The sequence below is a fragment of the Triticum aestivum genome, chromosome 2B, assembly GCF_018294505.1.
Source record: "Triticum aestivum cultivar Chinese Spring chromosome 2B, IWGSC CS RefSeq v2.1, whole genome shotgun sequence".
Taxonomy (NCBI): Eukaryota; Viridiplantae; Streptophyta; class Magnoliopsida; order Poales; family Poaceae; genus Triticum; species Triticum aestivum.
The window spans coordinates 555,922,701-555,942,006 of NC_057798.1; positions in this window are offsets into that span (position 1 = coordinate 555,922,701).

Here is a 19,306-nt window from a genome sequence, read left to right on the forward strand (position 1 = left end):
ATGTGGATAAAAATAACACTGCTAATTAATCACTTCTTATGTGGTCTTTTTTCACTTGATGGATATCTGCATGACGTTGCCCCTGCTTGGTAACTCAAATAAAAAGCAAGGTGGTTTTTGTGCAACTAGATAAGTAATGGGTGCCAACTCAAATACAGCATGAGCCATCTGACAACAAAAACTTGGTAGTTCTCTAAATAAATTGCACCAATACAACAAGAAAGCAACATAAAAAGTATGGACTCCATAAAAACTATGGACATCTGAACAATGTACACAAGAGGGAACATAAGAAAAATAGAATAGGATTTACATGATGGACACGATTCAGGTAAATATATAACTTTAAATAAAGAAACTGCCAGCATCAAAAGAATAAGGTGCCGCCTAATACAAACATTTTCATCTGCCAGGAAAAAGCAAAAAAAAGTAAAGAGCTGCCAACTACTACCAATTAAATGTGCAAAAGCAAGGCTAGAAGTTGCCAACTACTATTCATTACATATGAACTGTTATTATTTTCATGGGAAAAAGAAGATGACCCAGCATAAATGATGCCAACTACATTCATTTTCAGATAAAATAAACTTCCATAAAAATTACAGCCAACAACATAAATGATGCCAGCTACATTCATTTTTCATGTGCATCAACAAAAAGGGGTGAGAACTGCCATCTACTACCAATTTAATGTTCTACTGGGAACATTTACAAAAGAAAAAAATGTATATGAATTATACCTCAGCAGCTGCTGTGGAGGATGAACCACCTACATCAGTTGCTGCGCCTTTCGCTTTGCATCTTTGACATTTTACAATTCGGTACTAGTCACCACCCTCTGCCTACAAGCATGACACACAGGAAAAAAACAGGACAGCAAAAATTAGTGAGAAAATGAATAAACATCATTACAAATGTTAGTGCCTAGTTCTCATACTGAGGGAAAACACCTGTGTAGGCTAACCTAGATTCTTACCTCAGCTTCATCAACCTCATCCCCACCGCCGGAACTGCGAGAGATCCGCTGCGCAGCCCTTTTCCGTTTCCGCCGATTAGGCTGCACGACATTCCCCTCCATGTGACAAAAAACAATAGAACCAATTACTAAAAAAATGAGCACAGGTGCATAGCACAAAACATGCTTCCTCAAAAAAGTCTTCCTAAAAACAATAACATCACCAATTACCCCTCCTTTTGCTTCTACCGGTTTCTCCTTCTGCATCCATTTTCACTGCAAAAACAGGTTATGCACAAAGAGCCAAAACATTCTGGTTGCACATATCATTTCTTTCAATTGCACACTAAAGAGCATGTAGTTGCACACACTCACAAAGGCAAAAAAAAAAGACAAAAAAACAAAATGAGCCAACTCCATATTGTTTTGGTGCAACTCACACATATACACATGCCAACTGAATACAACTCAAATCGTGATTAAAGCAGAAAAAATGACAAAAACACCAGAATCAACAAAGTGGATAAAAACCGCATCCAAAAGTGGATCAACCACTGTCGCAAAAAATGTGCGTACATAGTCAAACAACTAGTTGCACATATCAGTCCTTTAATTTGGCAAAACTGAAATAAGCCTATAGTTGCACATACTCACAGGGACAAAAGGGAGAAAAAGAGGTGTGCCAACTACATATTATTTTCGTGCAACTCATAGAACTAGACATGCCAACTGAAAAAACATATAAGTTGCACATACTCACAGGGACAGAAGTGGGAAAAAGAGGTGCGCCAACTACATATTATTTTTGTGCAAATCATAGAACTACACATGCCAACTGAAAAAAACCTATAAGTTGCACATACTCACAGGGACAAAAGGGGGAAAAAGAGGTGTGCCAACTACATATTATTTTCGTGCAACTCATAGAACTACACATGCCAACTGAAAAAAAACTATAAGTTGTACATACTCACAGGGACAAAAGGGGGAAAAAGAGGTGCGCCAACTACATATTATTTTCGTGCAACTCATAGAACAACACAGGCCAACTGAAAAAAACATATAAGTTGCACATACTCACATGGACAAACGGGTACGCCAACTGCATCTTATTTTGGTGCAACTCATTCATATACGCATGCCAACTGGATGCGCCTCGATGGCAATTATGCAGAAAAAATGCCAATGACCCGAAATCGACAATGTGGATATACCGCATCTACCAATTTATCGAACAAATCAAAGTGGGATCGAAAAATGCACATATATGGTTTGGGGTGAAAACGTCAAATCAACCTATTTCGCCGAATCAAACTGACCAAAAACAGCACTGGATCCTCCCCTGTACCTACGTGATGAAGATGCGCCTGTCTGAGACGAGATCTAAGCTACAAACAACCGGAGGAAAAATCACCGAGACAAAACTGTACACAAAAATCATGGCAACCTACTGGGAACTACTAGTCACCGTGATGTAGACACTACCTCCCCGCCGGCAAGCATCAACAACCCCCGAGCATCCCCTACGACGGAAAACGACAAGGGGGAGAGATTGACGGAGGGCGAAGACCGTACCTGCCGGTGACGAGCAGTGGATGCAACACGCCCCCTACACGGCCGAAATCCTCTGGGTCGAGGGGAGCGGCGCTCGACGGCGGAGAGGCGTCTGGCCATGGCAGAAGATGAGCCGCGACGGCATCGGAGGTTGGAGACTGCTTCCTGTGGCGGCTCATGGTTGCGCGAAATACACGATGCCTGCTGGGGTGGCGGTGGGCAGCCGCGACGGGAGCTCGGCGACGGCGAGTTGGAGTCGTCGAGGGGCGGCACGAGGGAGGACGCGGGGTGCGCTGCGGCGGTGGTTAGTGGAGGAGAATGGTCGTGGGGCTCGGGACTGGATCAGATTTGTTTTTCCTTTTTTTTTCCAGCAGAGAGATGGACCGAGCGTTGAGGTTGTCGTGGGCTGTCGCGTAGCGCGGCCGCTCGATCTTCCCAAATAGTGCGCGTGCACTATTAAGATTTCAGGGTTTTTTAAGTCAAACGCTCGTACATACCACGTATCATCTCTATGAACACGCACGCCCTACTTTTACAAGCACTTTCGATAGACTGAACCGGTACATAATTTTGAGGTTGACGTAATCGCCGTAGACATATTCGTAGTCGACGGAAATATTTTCTCCCACTGAACGCACATTACCGAAAGACCTGAAATAAATCTAGAAAAATGCGAGCATCGATGTCAAGTCTGAAACCTAAACTCTAGTGGGTAGGCATACCATTGTTCTCCCAGTAATGCTACACCTACGTAAGGATTCTTACGTAATTAACGTAACTGATTAGGTGGCACGTTTTGGTTAGAGGAAATAAGGGGAGGGGCCCCACCCCCGGTTGAAATCAGGGGGGCCGAAGAGATTAGATAAGGCAAGTTACGTAACATTACGTAGGTCGTATGTAGATCTAGCATTTTTGCTGTTCTCCTAACCATTCAACCATATGTTGGTTCGTCAAAGGACAGTACTCTTATTGTGTGTCTAGTGACACACATGCAATTATCTACATTTGCAGTCTTTCTCGCTGTGTAAAATTAAGAAATAAAAAAAATAGTAGTCATATCTTAGGCACAAAAGACTCATGTAGACTGCATGCAGATGGCACATGTGTGCATAACAAAAACGAAAAAATCCAATACATGAAAGAGATCGAAACTAAAATACAAATAAAAGTAGAACCTAAAAGATATATATATATATATATATATATATATATATATATATATATATATATATATATGTTGAATAATTTTCGGAGAAAAGAGTTTCACACATACAATGAACATCCGACTGCGCATAGCCAATGAATGTGCAACTATAATTACAGCTTACAAGCAAGATAGATTATATAAATATTTGTGTAATATTAAAAAGTTTCCAATTCTCTATAAAACATGTAATTTTAGGGGGGTATATTTAAACAAAAAATGTTCATATAATTAAAATTATGCATGTATTTACAAAAAAAATCCTTTAGAAAAAAAAATGGAGGAAGCCTTTTTTTTTCTCCCCTAAGACATAACAACACAGGAAAAGAGAAAAAAGACCAAGTTCTCAACCAGCGTATAACGCTGCACCACAAAAGAAGCAAAGTTACAATGGATAAAAAAAACGAATTAGCAAAGAGGTAAGGACGTGCCTCTAGGAAACCGAAAAACACCTTTTTTTGCTTCGCGACAGACACGAGACCGTGCCTCTTGAAAAAAAAAGAGTTTTCTCTCCTTTTTTCCGCGGAAGCACGGTTTTGCTTTCACGAGAGGCATGGCCGTGCCTATCAAAAATGAAAAAATATATATTCTCTTTTCTTCCATGAGAGGCACGGTTTGGCTTCCGCGAGAGGCACGCCCGTGCCTCCTGGAAAACGAAAAAAATATGTTTTCTTTTTTTCTCCTTCCTTAAGAGGCACGGTTTTGCTTTTCTGATAGACACGGATTTGCTTTCGGGAGAGGCACGGCTATGCCTCTCCGAAATGGCTTTCGGGATGAAAAAAGTGCTCCCGGTATGGTTTTTTCGTGGATAAAAGGTTTGTCAAAATCTATCAACATGGAATCTAGTTTTGAAGATCTCGATGCTAGGAATCCAACGCTGAAAACGGTTCGACATTTGGAGGCACAGATAAAACATTTTGAATAAACGAAGCAACGAAAAAAGGAAAGACTCCCAGGTTATGACAAGTGGCACACATGCAGTGCACCGTTTGTCACAACTTGGGGGGATGAGAGTCACCATTGCAAAGAGTGCTCGTTAGTAAGTGATTTCGCTATATCTCACTTAATGCGAGAGTAGCCCATTCTCAGCATTATGTTCGACCATGCTTGCTCGCTAGCTCGGGATTTCTTTGTTCGCTTCTTCTGTGTTTGTTTATCGAAAAAATCGCTTTCTTTACTTTTATGTTTTGTCACTGACTTTTTTTTACGTTTTTCTGCATAAAAAGCTTGTTTTTTTTCTTCTGTGTTCATTTCTTTTCGTTGTTTGATTTTCGTGTTTCTTCTTCAGTTTCCATTGGTTTTCCTATTTTACCGACATACTTTTGTTTTTTTTGTGTGTTTTCATTAAAAAAGTCGTTTCTCTTTTCCTTCTTTCATTATTTTCATCAGTTTTTTTTCTTTCCCATTTTTCTTTTTAATTCGGTTTTTGGTTTATTTCTTGATTTTTAACCTTTCTTTGTTTTTATCGGTTTTCACAGTATTCCATTCTTTTTGCACTTGTATCCTTGGTTTTTTTTTTGACTTTTTCTTTATTTTCTTTGGTTCCTTTTTTGGTTCTCTTTGTTTTTTTAATTTGTTTCTTTTGGTTTTCATTCTACATTTTTGGGGTATGTCAAGAAAAGTTTTTTAATACATGTCAGGTATTTTTCAAATAGAAGTTTAACATTTTTAATACACGTTCAGCATTTTTATACAAATTTTAACATTTTCAATATTCTTAATTAACATTTTCTAACACAAGATTAATATTTTTAATGCATGGTCCACATTTCTCTATACACATATTAATATTTTACAATGCTTTATTACATTTTTTATATACAAGATTAACATTTGTTAATATACATTTAACATTTTTTTCTATACACATTTAACATTTTTCAAATAGTTCATCAACATTTTATTTAAATGCTTGATTGACAATTCCTAAATACATGATCATTTTTTTCACACACACACATTGTATAATGTTTGTATCCACTTTTCCTATACATGAGAAACATTTTATTTATACACATTTTAACCATTTTCAAATGCTTGACTCACTTTTTTTAATACATGGTCAACATTTTTTGTAACATATTTTAACATTTTCAAATGCTTGATTAACATTTCTCAAATACAATATTAACATATTTTGAATGTCACTAGCAAAAAACATTTTTCAATTACATGGTCAATATTTTTTTATACAGATTTTATCTTTTTCAATTGGTTGATTAACATTTTTAAACACATGGTCATTTTTTCTATAAACATTATCATTTTCAAATGCTTCATTAACATTATTAAACTACTTATTTTTTTTTCAAATGCTTGATTAATATTTTGTAAACACATGATCAACTTTTTCACAAATATTGTATATGTTTTGTATACATGAGAAACATTTTTTCTATACATATTTTAACATTTTTCAAATGCTTGGTTTACTTTTTGTCAAATGTCTTACATAAATTGTTTTTTATGATATATTTATTCAGAATATTGGAAGTATAAAAGAAAGTAAAAAAGAAAATAAAACGTGAAAAAAACGAGGCCATGGCTTCATGAGCGCCTCGGGAAGCCCATTTAGGGAGGCGTCCGATGCAAGAGCACACCGGGTCTCGCTATAAGCGATACATAGCGCTCCCTAGCCACCGAAGCACTGGGTCCATCCTGCCAAAACGCACGAATCTCCAACCAGCATCTGACGGGCATGCACTTGACTGAGACTTTGCTAAATCTCAGTTAGTTGAGATTTAGCAAGCTCCTTCAGATATCCATGAGATCTACTAGCCGCTGCTCTCTGTCCACTCATTTCTTCAAAGCATCATCAGAGGTTTGGAAAAGCATCGAGGAAAACAAGAACATAACAACAATGTAGCCCGAGTTGTTGAGGCAAGCTGGACTGCTCCTCCTCTAGGGGTCATCAAGTTCAAGGTGGATGTTTAGGTAGTCAGGAACCAAAACCGAGACTTTGTCATTGTCGTTGCCAAAAATAGTGATAGTTTTTATGTGGGAGCTTTGGCGATAATGTATGAAGGAAATTCCGATATGGAAACTCTAGAGGCAAAGGCGTCTAATGAAGTCTTTAAGTTTGGTTGAAGACATCCTCGCACGCAAGATTATAGTGGGGACCGGTTGCCAGCAAGTAGCCAGGAGCACACATGCTGGCAGCAAGGGAGTCTATCCTCATATCATACATGAAATATGGAAGAGAATGTAGTTGTTCAAGAGTGTGAACATCATCGAGCATAGACACACCAGTGTGAAAGCTCACTCCTTAGCTCGTGGTGTTTTGTATGAAGATGTTGGTTGGTGTGTAGGGTTAGGCCACCACCCTAAGATGGTTAACATCCCTGTAAACTTGTGGGTTTAAGCTTAAGCAGGTTGAAGTCTAAAAATAGATATCCTTAACCCCTTTGCAATTCAGGTCTTGCCTTGTAGTTGATCCCCAAATTTGCATAACGGGTTGCCAAAATCTTCATGGTTATCGAAAAAGGCTTTCGCCCCACTTTATATATATAAAGCACCAAACTGTTGGGGAACGTTGCAGAAAACAAAAATTTTCCTACTCGTTTCACCAAGATCATCTAGGAGTTCATCTAGCAACGAGTGATTAGATGCATCTACATACCTTTGTAGATCGCGAGCGGAAGCGTTCAAAAGAACGGTGATGATGTAGTCGTACTCGACGTGATCCAAATCACCGATGACCAGCGCCGAACGGACGGCACCTCCGCGTTCAACACACGTACGGAACAGCCACGTCTCCTCCTTCTTGATCCAGCAAGGGAGGGAGGAGAGGTTGAGGGAGATGGCACCAGTAGCAGCACGACGGCGTGGTGTTGATGGAGCTGCAGTACTCCGGCAGAGCTTCGCTAAGCACTATGGAGGTGGAGGAGGTGTTGGGGAGGGAGAAGGAGGCAACCAAAGGCCAAGGCGTTCAGGTATGAAGTCCCTCCTCTCCCCCCACTATATATAGGAGGGCCAAGGGGGGGTGGCCGGCCCTAGGAGATCCAATCTCCTAGGGGGTGCGGCGGCCAAGGGGGGTTTCCCTCCCCCCAAGGCACCTAGGAGGTGCCTTCCCCTCCTAGGACTCTTCTCCTTTCAAACCCTAGGCGCATGGGCCTATGTGGGGCTGGTGCCCTTGGCCCATTAGGCCAAGGCGCACCCCCTTACAGCCCATGTGGCCCCCCGGGACAGGTGGACCCACCCGGTGGACCCCCGGGACCCTTCCGGTGGTCCCGGTACAATACCGATAACCCTGAAACTTGTCCCGATGCCCGAAACAGGACTTCCCATATATAAATCTTTACCTCCGGACCATTCCGGAACTCCTCGTGACGTCCGGGATCTCATCCGGGACTCCGAACAACATTCAGGTTACTGCATATACATATCCCTACAACCCTAGCGTAACTGAACCTTAAGTGTGTAGACCCTACGGGTTCGGGAGGCAAGCAGACATGACCGAGACGACTCTCCGGTCAATAACCAACAGCGGGATCTGGATACCCATGTTGGCTCCCACATGCTCCACGATGATCTCATCGGATGAACCACGATGTCGAGGATTCTATCAACCCCGTACGCTATTCCCTTTGTCTATCGATATGTTACTTGCCCGAGATTCGATCGTCGGTATCCCAATACCTCGTTCAATCTCGTTACCGGCAAGTCACTTTACTCGTACCGTAATGCATGATCCCGTGACCAGACACTTGGTCACTCTGAGCTCATTATGATGATGCATTACCGAGTGGGCCCAGTGATACCTCTCCGTCACACGGAGTGACAAATCCCAGTCTTGATCCATGTCACCCAACAGACACTTTCGGAGATACCCGTAGTCTACCTTTATAGTCACCCAGTTACGTTGTGACGTTTGGCATACCCAAAGCACTCCTACGGTATCCGGGAGTTACACGATCTCATGGTCTAAGGAAAAGATACTTGACATTGGAAAACTCTAGCAAACGAACTATACGATCTTGTGCTATGTTTAGGATTGGGTCTTGTCCATCACATCATTCTCCTAATGATGTGATCTCGTTATCAATGACATCCAGTGTCCATAGTCAGGAAACCATGACTATCTGTTGATCAACGAGCTAGTCAACTAGAGGCTCACTAGGGACATGTCGGTGTCTGTTATTCACACATGTATTACGATTTCCGGATAACACAATTATAGCATGAATAAAGACAATTATCATGAACAAGGAAATATAATAATAATGCTTTTATTATTGCCTCTAGGGCATATTTCCAACAGTCTCCCACTTGCACTAGAGTCAATAATCTAGTTACATTATGATGAATCGAACACCCATGGAATTCTGGTGTTGATCATGTTTTGCTCTAGGGAGAGGTTTAGTCAACGGATCTGCTACATTCAGGTCCGTATGTACTTTACAAATCTCTATGTCTCCATCTTGAACATTTTCACGAATGGAGTTGAAGCGACGCTTGATGTGCCTTGTCTTCTTGTGAAACCTGGGCTCCTTGGCAAGTGCAATAGCTCCAGTGTTGTCACAGAAGAGCTTGATCGGCCCCGACGCATTGGGTATGACTCCTAGGTCGGTGATGAACTCTTTCACCCATATTGCTTCATGTGCTGCCTCCGAGGCTGCCATGTACTCCGCTTCACATGTAGATCCCGTCACGACGCTTTGCTTGCAACTGCACCAGCTTACTGCCCCACCATTCAAAATATACACGTATCCGGTTTGTGACTTAGAGTCATCCAGATCTGTGTCGAAGCTAGCGTCGACGTAACCCTTTACGACGAGCTCTTCGTCACCTCCATAAACGAGAAACATTTCCTTAGTCCTTTTCAGGTACTTCAGGATATTCTTGACCGCTGTCCAGTGTTCCTTGCCGGGATTACTTTGGTACCTTCCTACCAAACTTACGGCAAGGTTTACATCAGGTCTGGTACACAGCATGGCATACATAATAGAACCTATGGCTGAGGCATAGGGGATGACGCTCATCTCTTCTATATCTTCTGCCGTGGTCGGACATTGAGCTGAGCTCAATTTCATACCTTGCAACACAGGCAAGAACCCCTTCTTGGATTGATCCATATTGAACTTCTTCAATATCTTATCAAGGTATGTGCTTTGTGAAAGACCTATGAGGCGTCTTGATCTATCTCTATAGATTTTGATGCCTAATATATAAGCAGCTTCTCCAAGGTCCTTCATTGAAAAACTTTTATTCAAGTAGGCCTTGATGCTGTCCAAGAGTTCTATATCATTTCCCATCAAAAGTATGTCATCTACATATAATATGAGAAATGCTACAGAGCTCCCACTCACTTTCTTGTAAACGCAGGCTTCTCCATAAGTCTGTGTAAACCCAAACGCTTTGATCATCTCATCAAAGCGAATGTTCCAACTCCGAGATGCTTGCACCAGCCCATAAATCGAGCGTTGGAGCTTGCACACTTTGTCAGCATTCTTAGGATCGACAAAACCTTCCGGCTGCATCATATACAATTCTTCCTTAAGAAAACCATTAAGGAATGCCGTTTTGACGTCCATTTGCCATATTTCGTAATCATAGAATGCGGCAATTGCTAACATGATTCGGACGGACTTCAGCTTCGCTACCGGTGAGAAAGTCTCATCGTAGTCAACCCCTTGAACTTGTCGATAACCCTTAGCGACAAGCCGAGCTTTATAGATGGTCACATTACCATCCGCGTCTGTCTTCTTCTTAAAGATCCATTTATTTTCTATGGCTCGCCGTTCAACGGGCAAGTCAGTCAAAGTCCATACTTCGTTTTCATACATGGATCCTATCTCGGATTTCATGGCTTCTAGCCATTTGTCGGAATCCGGTCCCGCCATCGCTTCTTCATAGTTCGAAGGTTCACCGTTGTCCAACAACATGATTTCCAAGACAGGGTTGCCGTACCACTCTGGTGCGGAACGTGTCCTTGTGGACCTTCGAATTTCAAGAGGAGCTTGATCAGAAGTATCTTGATCATTATCATTAACTTCCTCTCTAGTCGGTGCTGGCACCTCAGGAACATTTTCTTGAGTTGCGCCATTTTCCGGTTCAAGAGGCAATACTTCATCAAGCTCTACTTTCCTCCCACTTACTTCTTTCGAGAGAAACTCTTTCTCCAGAAAGGACCCATTCTTGGCAACAAAGATCTTGCCTTCGGATCTGAGGTAGAAGGTGTACCCAATAGTTTCTTTTGGGTACCCTATGAAGACGCATTTTTCCGATTTGGGTTCGAGCTTTTCAGGTTGAAGTTTCTTGACATAAGCATCGCATCCCCAAACTTTTAGAAACGACAGCTTAGGTTTCTTCCCAAACCATAATTCATACGGTGTCGTCTCAACGGATTTCAACGGAGCCCTATTTAAAGTGAATGCGGCAGTCTCTAAAGCATAGCCCCAAAAAGAAAGCGGTAAATCGGTAAGAGACATCATAGATCGCACCATATCTAACAGAGTGCGATTACGACGTTCGGACACACCATTACGCTGAGGTGTTCCAGGCGGCGTGAATTGTGAAACTATTCCACATTTTCTTAAGTGTGCCCCAAACTCGTGACTCAAGTATTCTCCTCCACGATCTGATCGTAGAAACTTGATTTTCCTGTCACGTTGATTTTCAACCTCACTCTGAAATTCCTTGAACTTTTCAAAGGTTTCAGACTTGTGTTTCATTAAGTAGATATACCCATACCTACTTAAATCATCAGTGAGAGTGAGAACATAACGATAGCCACCGCGAGCCTCAACACTCATTGGACCGCACACATCGGTATGTATGATTTCCAATAAGTCGGTTGCTCGCTCCATTGTTCCTGAGAACGGAGTCTTGGTCATTTTACCCATAAGGCATGGTTCGCACGTGTCAAATGATTCATAATCAAGAGACTCTAAAAGTCCATCAGCATGGAGCTTCTTCATGCGTTTGACACCTATGTGACCAAGGCGGCAGTGCCACAAGTATGTGGGACTATCATTATTAACCTTACTTCTTTTGGTACTCACATTATGAACATGTGTAGCATCACGTTCGAGATTCATAAAGAATAAACCATTCACCATAGGAGCATGACCATAAAACATATCTCTCATAAAAATGGAACAACCATTATTCTCAGATTTAAAAGAGTAGCCATCTCGATTTAAACGAGATCCCGATACAATGTTCATGCTCAAAGCTGGCACTAAATAACAATTATTAAGGTTTAAAACTAATCCCGAAGGGAGATGCAGAGGTAGCGTGCCGACGGCGATCACATTGACCTTGGAACCATTCCCGACGCGCATCGTCACCTCGTCCTTTGCCAGTTTCCGCTTATTCCGCAGCCCTTGCTTTGAGTTACAAATGTGAGCAACTGCACCGGTATCAAATACCCAGGAGCCACTACGGGCACTAGTAAGGTACACATCAATTACATGTATATCACATATACCTTTTGTTTTGCCGGCCTTCTTATCCGCTAAGTACTTAGGGCAGTTCCGCTTCCAGTGACCGCTTCCCTTGCAATAAAAGCACTCAGTCTCGGGCTTGGGTCCATTCTTTGGCTTCTTCCCGGCAGCTTGCTTGCCGGGCGCGGCAACCTCCTTGCCGTCCTTCTTGAAGTTCTTTTTACCCTTGCCTTTCTTGAACTTAGTGGTTTTATTGACCATCAACACTTGATGTTCCTTCCTGACTTCTACCTCTGCTGATTTCAGCATAGCAAATACTTCAGGAATGGTCTTTTCCATCCCCTGCATATTGAAGTTCATCACAAAGCTCTTGTAGCTTGGTGGAAGCGACTGGAGGATTCTGTCAATGACCGCATCATTCGGGAGATTAACTCCCAGCTGAGTCAAGCGGTTATGCAACCCAGACATAGTGAGTATGTGCTCACTGACAGAACTGTTTTCCTCCATCTTACAGCTGAAGAATTTGTCAGAGACTTCATATCTCTCGACCCGGGCATGAGCTTGGAAAACCATTTTCAGCTCTTCGAACATCTCATATGCTCCATGTCTCTCAAAACGCTTTTGGAGCCCCGGCTCTAGGCTGTAAAGCATGCCGCACTGAACGAGGGAGTAGTCATCGAAACGTGCCTGCCAAGCGTTCATAACATCTTGTTCTGCAGGGAGAACGGGTGCGTCACCAAGCGGTGCTTGTAGGACATAATCTTTCTTGGCAGCTATGAGGATGATCCTCAGGTTCCGGACCCAGTCCGTATAGTTGCTGCCATCGTCTTTCAGCTTAGTTTTCTCTAGGAACGCGTTGAAGTTGAGGACTACGTTGGCCATTTGATCTACAAGACATATTGCAAAGATTTTAGACTAAGTTCATGATAATTAAGTTCAACTAATCAAATTATTAGTGAACTCCCACTTAGATTAGACATCCCTCTAGTCATCTAAGTATTACATGATCCGAGTTAAACTAGACCGTGTCCGATCATCACGTGAGACGGACTAGTCAACATCGGTGAACATCTTCATGTTGATCGTATCTTCTATACGACTCATGCTCGACCTTTCGGTCTTCTGTGTTCCGAGGCCATGTCTGTACATGCTAGGCTCGTCAAGTCAACCTAAGTGTTTGCATGTGTAAATCTGTCTTACACCCGTTGTATGTGAACGTCTGAATAAAACACCCGATCATCACGTGGTGTTTTGAAACAGCGAACTGTCGCAACGGTGCACAGTTAGGGGGAACACTTCTTGAATTTATTGTGAGGGATCATCTTATTTACTACCGTCGTTCTAAGTAAACAAGATGCAAAACATGATAAACATCACATGCAATCAAATAATAAACGTGACATGATATGGCCAATATCACATAGCTCCTTTGATCTCCATCTTGGGGCTCCATGATCATCTTGTCACCGGCTTGACACCATGATCTCCATCATCATGATCTCCATCATCGTGTCTCCATGAAGTTGCTCGCCAACTATTACTTCTACTACTATGGCTAACGCGTTTAGCAATAAAGTAAAGTAATTTACATGGCGTTTCTCGATGACACGCAGGTCATTAAAAGAATAAAGACAACTCCTATGGCTCCTGCCGGTTGTCATACTCATCGACATGCAAGTCGTGAATCCTATTACAATAGCATGAACATCTCATACATCACATATAGATCATTCATCATTCATCGCAACTTTGGCCATATCATATCACAAACCACTTGCTGCAAAAACAAGTTAGACGTCCTCTAATTGTTGTTGCAAGTTTTACGTGGCTGAATTAGGGTTCTAGCAAGAACGTTTTCTTACCTACGTTAAAGCCACAACGTGATTTGTCAACTTCTATTTACCCTTCATAAGGACCCTGTTCATCGATTCCGCTCCAACTAAAGTAGGAGAGACAGACACCCGCCAACCACCTTATGCAACTAGTGCATGTTAGTCGGTGGAACCGGTCTCACGTAAGCGTACGTGTAAGGTTGGTCCGGGCCGCTTCATCCCACTACCGCTGAAGCAAGAAAGGACTAGTAACGGCAAGAAAGTTGACAAATCTACGCCCATAACAAATTGTGTTCTACTCGCGCAAGAAGAACTACGCATAGACCTAGCTCATGATGCCACTGTTGGGGAACGTTGCAGAAAACAAAAAATTTCCTACTCGTTTCACCAAGATCATCTAGGAGTTCATCTAGCAACGAGTGATTAGATGCATCTACATACCTTTGTAGATCGCGAGCGGAAGCGTTCAAAATAACGGTGATGATGTAGTCGTACTCGACGTGATCCAAATCACCGATGACCAGCGCCGAACGGACGGCACCTCCGCGTTCAACACACGTACGGAACAGCCACGTCTCCTCCTTCTTGATCCAGCAAGGGAGGGAGGAGAGGTTGAGGGAGATGGCACCAGCAGCAGCACGACGGCGTGGTGTTGATGGAGCTGCAGTACTCCGGCAGAGCTTCGCTAAGCACTATGGAGGTGGAGGAGGTGTTGGGGAGGGAGAAGGAGGCAACCAAAGGCCAAGGCGTTCAGGTATGAAGTCCCTCCTCTCCCCCCACTATATATAGGAGGGCCAAGGGGAGGTGGCCGGCCCTAGGAGATCCAATCTCCTAGGGGGTGCGGCGGCCAAGGGGGGTTTCCCTCCCCCCCAAGGCACCTAGGAGGTGCCTTCCCCTCCTAGGACTCTTCTCCTTTCAAACCCTAGGCGCATGGGCCTATGTGGGGCTGGTGCCCTTGGCCCATTAGGCCAAGGCGCACCCCCTTACAACCCATGTGGCCCCCCGGGACAGGTGGACCCACCCGGTGGACCCCCGGGACCCTTCCGGTGGTCCCGGTACAATACCGATAACCCCGAAACTTGTCCCGATGCCCGAAACAGGACTTCCCATATATAAATCTTTACCTCCGGACCATTCCGGAACTCCTCGTGACGTCCGGGATCTCATCCGGGACTCCGAACAACATTCGGGTTACTGCATATACATATCCCTACAACCCTAGCGTAACTGAACCTTAAGTGTGTAGACCCTACGGGTTCGGGAGGCAAGCAGACATGACCGAGACGACTCTCCGGTCAATAACCAACAGCGGGATCTGGATACCCATGTTGGCTCCCACATGCTCCATGATGATCTCATCGGATGAACCACGATGTCGAGGATTCTATCAACCCCGTACGCTATTCCCTTTGTCTATCGATATGTTACTTGCCCGAGATTCGATTGTCGGTATCCCAATACCTCGTTCAATCTTGTTACCGGCAAGTCACTTTACTCGTACCGTAATGCATGATCCCGTGACCAGACACTTGGTCACTCTGAGCTCATTATGATGATGCATTACCGAGTGGGCCCAGTGATACCTCTCCGTCACACGGAGTGACAAATCCCAGTCTTGATCCATGTCACCCAACAGACACTTTCGGAGATACCCGTAGTCTACCTTTATAGTCACCCAGTTACGTTGTGACGTTTGGCATACCCAAAGCACTCCTACGGTATCCGGGAGTTACACGATCTCATGGTCTAAGGAAAAGATACTTGACATTGGAAAACTCTAGCAAACGAACTATACGATCTTGTGCTATGTTTAGGATTGGGTCTTGTCCATCACATCATTCTCCTAATGATGTGATCTCGTTATCAATGACATCCAGTGTCCATAGTCAGGAAACCATGACTATCTGTTGATCAACGAGCTAGTCAACTAGAGGCTCACTAGGGACATGTCGGTGTCTGTTATTCACACATGTATTACGATTTCCGGATAACACAATTATAGCATGAATAAAGACAATTATCATGAACAAGGAAATATAATAATAATGCTTTTATTATTGCCTCTAGGGCATATTTCTAACACAAACAAGGTACAACGACCAATACAGAGTAGCAAGTTCAGTGAAAAGATGAAAAATAAGGGCACCCACCGTATGGGGGAAGAAACAATGAGAGGGTTATGCCGAAGGCATCAACTCATCAAGCCCTGAAAGAAGAAAAAACAACATGCAGGACAATCAATAATGGTCGAGAAGCTAGTCTGACTGAGGTGCTGGCAGAGGGAACGGTGGCATGAGTGAAGAGCCAAAGTTGAATCCTAAGGTGAGAACATTGATGGCGTCGAGGTCTAGCCCACAGGTAAGCGGCTTCCACAGCTGCATAAATCCTCATAATTTATAAATAGCATGAGTGGGCGTCACCAAGGGGAACGCTCAATAACAAGCTTGTTGTGAATTGTCCAAAGCGTCCAAGCAAGAACTCCTATTCCCAACCACCTAATGTGGAGGGAGCCCACCGTGGAGTCGTGCAATTCCTCAAAGAAGTTCGAGAAGTTCGAGTGGCACCATCCGCCATCAACTACCTCCCTGAAACTACTCCATAAGAACTGCACTGTGACGCAGAAGAAGAATATGTGGTTAGAGTCCTCGCCACACTCGCACAAGGAGCATTTCCCATCCCTAGGTCCATTGCGTTTGAACACTTCCACCCCTGAAGGTACTCTGTCATGAATCCATTGCCCAAGGAAGATGCAAATTTTTAGAGGTAGCCTAACAGACCAGATATGAGAGAGGCTCCGTGCCTAGAACCGCAAGAATTGCATGGTAGATCGACCTGGTGGAGAACCGGTTGTTGTTCTCGGGATGCCACACAAGCGGATCGGGTTCAAGGCTAGGAGTGTGGAGAGCCACAGGCCAAAAAGATCGTCCCAAGCCCCCTGTTCCGGGAGGCAAAGGTACGACGAAAGGTGAGGCTCTCTAGATGAATAAGGGCAACCCAAACATAAATGTGCGAAAGGGCACAAAAGGAAAATAGTTTTGGGAACCGAGCAGCTAAAAGATGGTCACGCGCCCAAGGATCAAACCAAAATAACGTCGACGACCCAGAGTCCCAGACCCAACAGAGATCGAAGTTCCAATGCGAAGTACCGGGAGGAGCGGGGTTAAGGATTGCCAAAATTTGGATCCACCCGAGCGTTAACAGAATGCGAGAGGTTGACCCCTAAGATATTTGGCGCGGATAATATCTAGCCAAATATCGCCCTCATTATTCGCTATGTGCTATAACCACTTGGCCAGAAGCACAATATTCACCCGCTTGGAGGACATGGTCCCAAGACCATCCTGGTCCTTAGGTTTCCATATGTCGGTCCAGCGTACCATGTGATGTTTTGCTTGACTCTGTCGCCGGCCCAGAAGAATTTGGATTGGAACTTCGCAATCTCGTAATGAAGGGTTTCATGCAGACGATAGAAGCTCATGATGAACATGAGGAGGCTTGACGGGTATGAGTTTATCAACACCGTCAGTGCCGCAGCCACCTGTCTTGCCAAGGCTCGAGTCTATGTTAGGTCTTGGTCACATATGGACTGAGATCCAAAACAGATAGTCGAGAGTCACTAATGGGGATTCCAGGATGGCCGCAAGGCCATCCACAACCATGTTGAAGAACAAGGAGAGAAGGGGTCATCTTGTCTGATCCTACAGAGAGTTGAGAACAAAGGCCGCACTTCCTAATAAATATATCCTATATAATTAAATAGGCAATCCTTGCTATTTTTTCTCAACTTGTAAACATGTCATCTCAACATGCAACAATGTATGGGAGAAAATGTACCTCAACATACAATCGAGAAAACTATTATGCTATTTGTGTTTAATAAGTATTTTATAGCTACTCCTATATAATAATCACATACAGTAAATTTTATCAATTATTTGTCCTTATATCCTCGCAAAAAAATTGTTCTCATATTATTAACACAAATATTTTTGTTCCAATCTTATTGAAATATATGACAACTAATTCCCCAAGAAGGATGGGGCATCTAGTCTAGTATATATAGCAAGAAGAAATATGCACCATTGCATGCACTCAATTTGGTCGTCGAGCTTAAGTAGAAGCTCTTTTAGATGAGTAGTTTGTCCGATCTCGCCCTTACATGGACGTGCATGGGGAACCTCTGCTACTACTCCCTCCGTTCCTAAATATAAGTCTTTTTAGAGATTTCACTATGGACTACATACAGAGCAAAATGAATGAACCTACACTCTAAAGTATGTCTATATACATCCGTGTGTAGTTTGTAGTGAAATCTCTAAAAAGACTTACATTTAGGAACAGAGAAAGTATATAGCTAGCCTACTGCTACATCTCTTCCACGGCTTCCGTAAGCTGCAGCAGATCCAATATGCATCTCTTACAAAGCGTCATCGATCAATCAACCAATTTCAAGAAATCTTGCAGTGTGAAAAATTCATAGCGTCCAAGAAACCCTGTCGTTGGTGGACGGCCACCGCTGCAGCCGGCCGCTTCCAGGCGCAAATCATCCAAGGCCTCGTCAACATCCAAGACCATGTCGCAGTAGTCCAGTTCGTCCAAGAAGGCCTCCTCCTCCTCCTCGTACATCTCTTGGTGCAATGAAGCATCGCCGTCCATGGCCTGTTCTTCAAGTTCAACCCCGCCGGCGCCCGGCGCTGCTTTCTCTTTCTCGATGGCCTCCGTGAGGTGGCGGGTGATGTCCTCGGTGCTCTGCATGAGCAACTGCGTGGTGCCCATCACCCAGTCTGCTTCGCCTGCCGCGGCCGCCGCTGCGATCAACTCGATGGTCTGGTCGATCTCGCGGGTGAGCTCACCCGTGGCTACAGAGTTCAAGTGGTACAAGACGTGCTCGCCGGCCCCGGCCGCCGTTGTTGCCATCTTGCCGACGGCCTCGCTGAGCTCCGCGAGGGCATCCAGGACGTCCTTGTCGGTCACGTCCGCCGCCATCTTGTCAAGGTCGCCTCGGAGCTTGTCCGCGAAGAAGGCGAAGCTGCTGGGGCTGGGCCTCGTAAAGGCTTCGTCACTGGCAGATGTCGCCGCGTCCTTCTGCTCGTCGAATGCCGAAGCCCCCATCGCCGCGCACGTTTGTTTCGCTCGTGCTCTGTGGATTCGCGGCGAGAACCAAGGAAAGGGCTACGATCAAGTTCTGATTACCGGGACGAGAGATTGAGAGAGGCAATGTCGATGCTAATATAGTCAGAGGCCCCTGCCGCTGCTGTCTCTTGTGAGAGTCGGGAAAGGAATACAGTTGTCTATCGGAATTCGGAAGTCGGATTGGATGTCGAGCCTGTTTCCTTATCTGAAGTCGAATTGGATGTCCCGTAAGAAAAATATG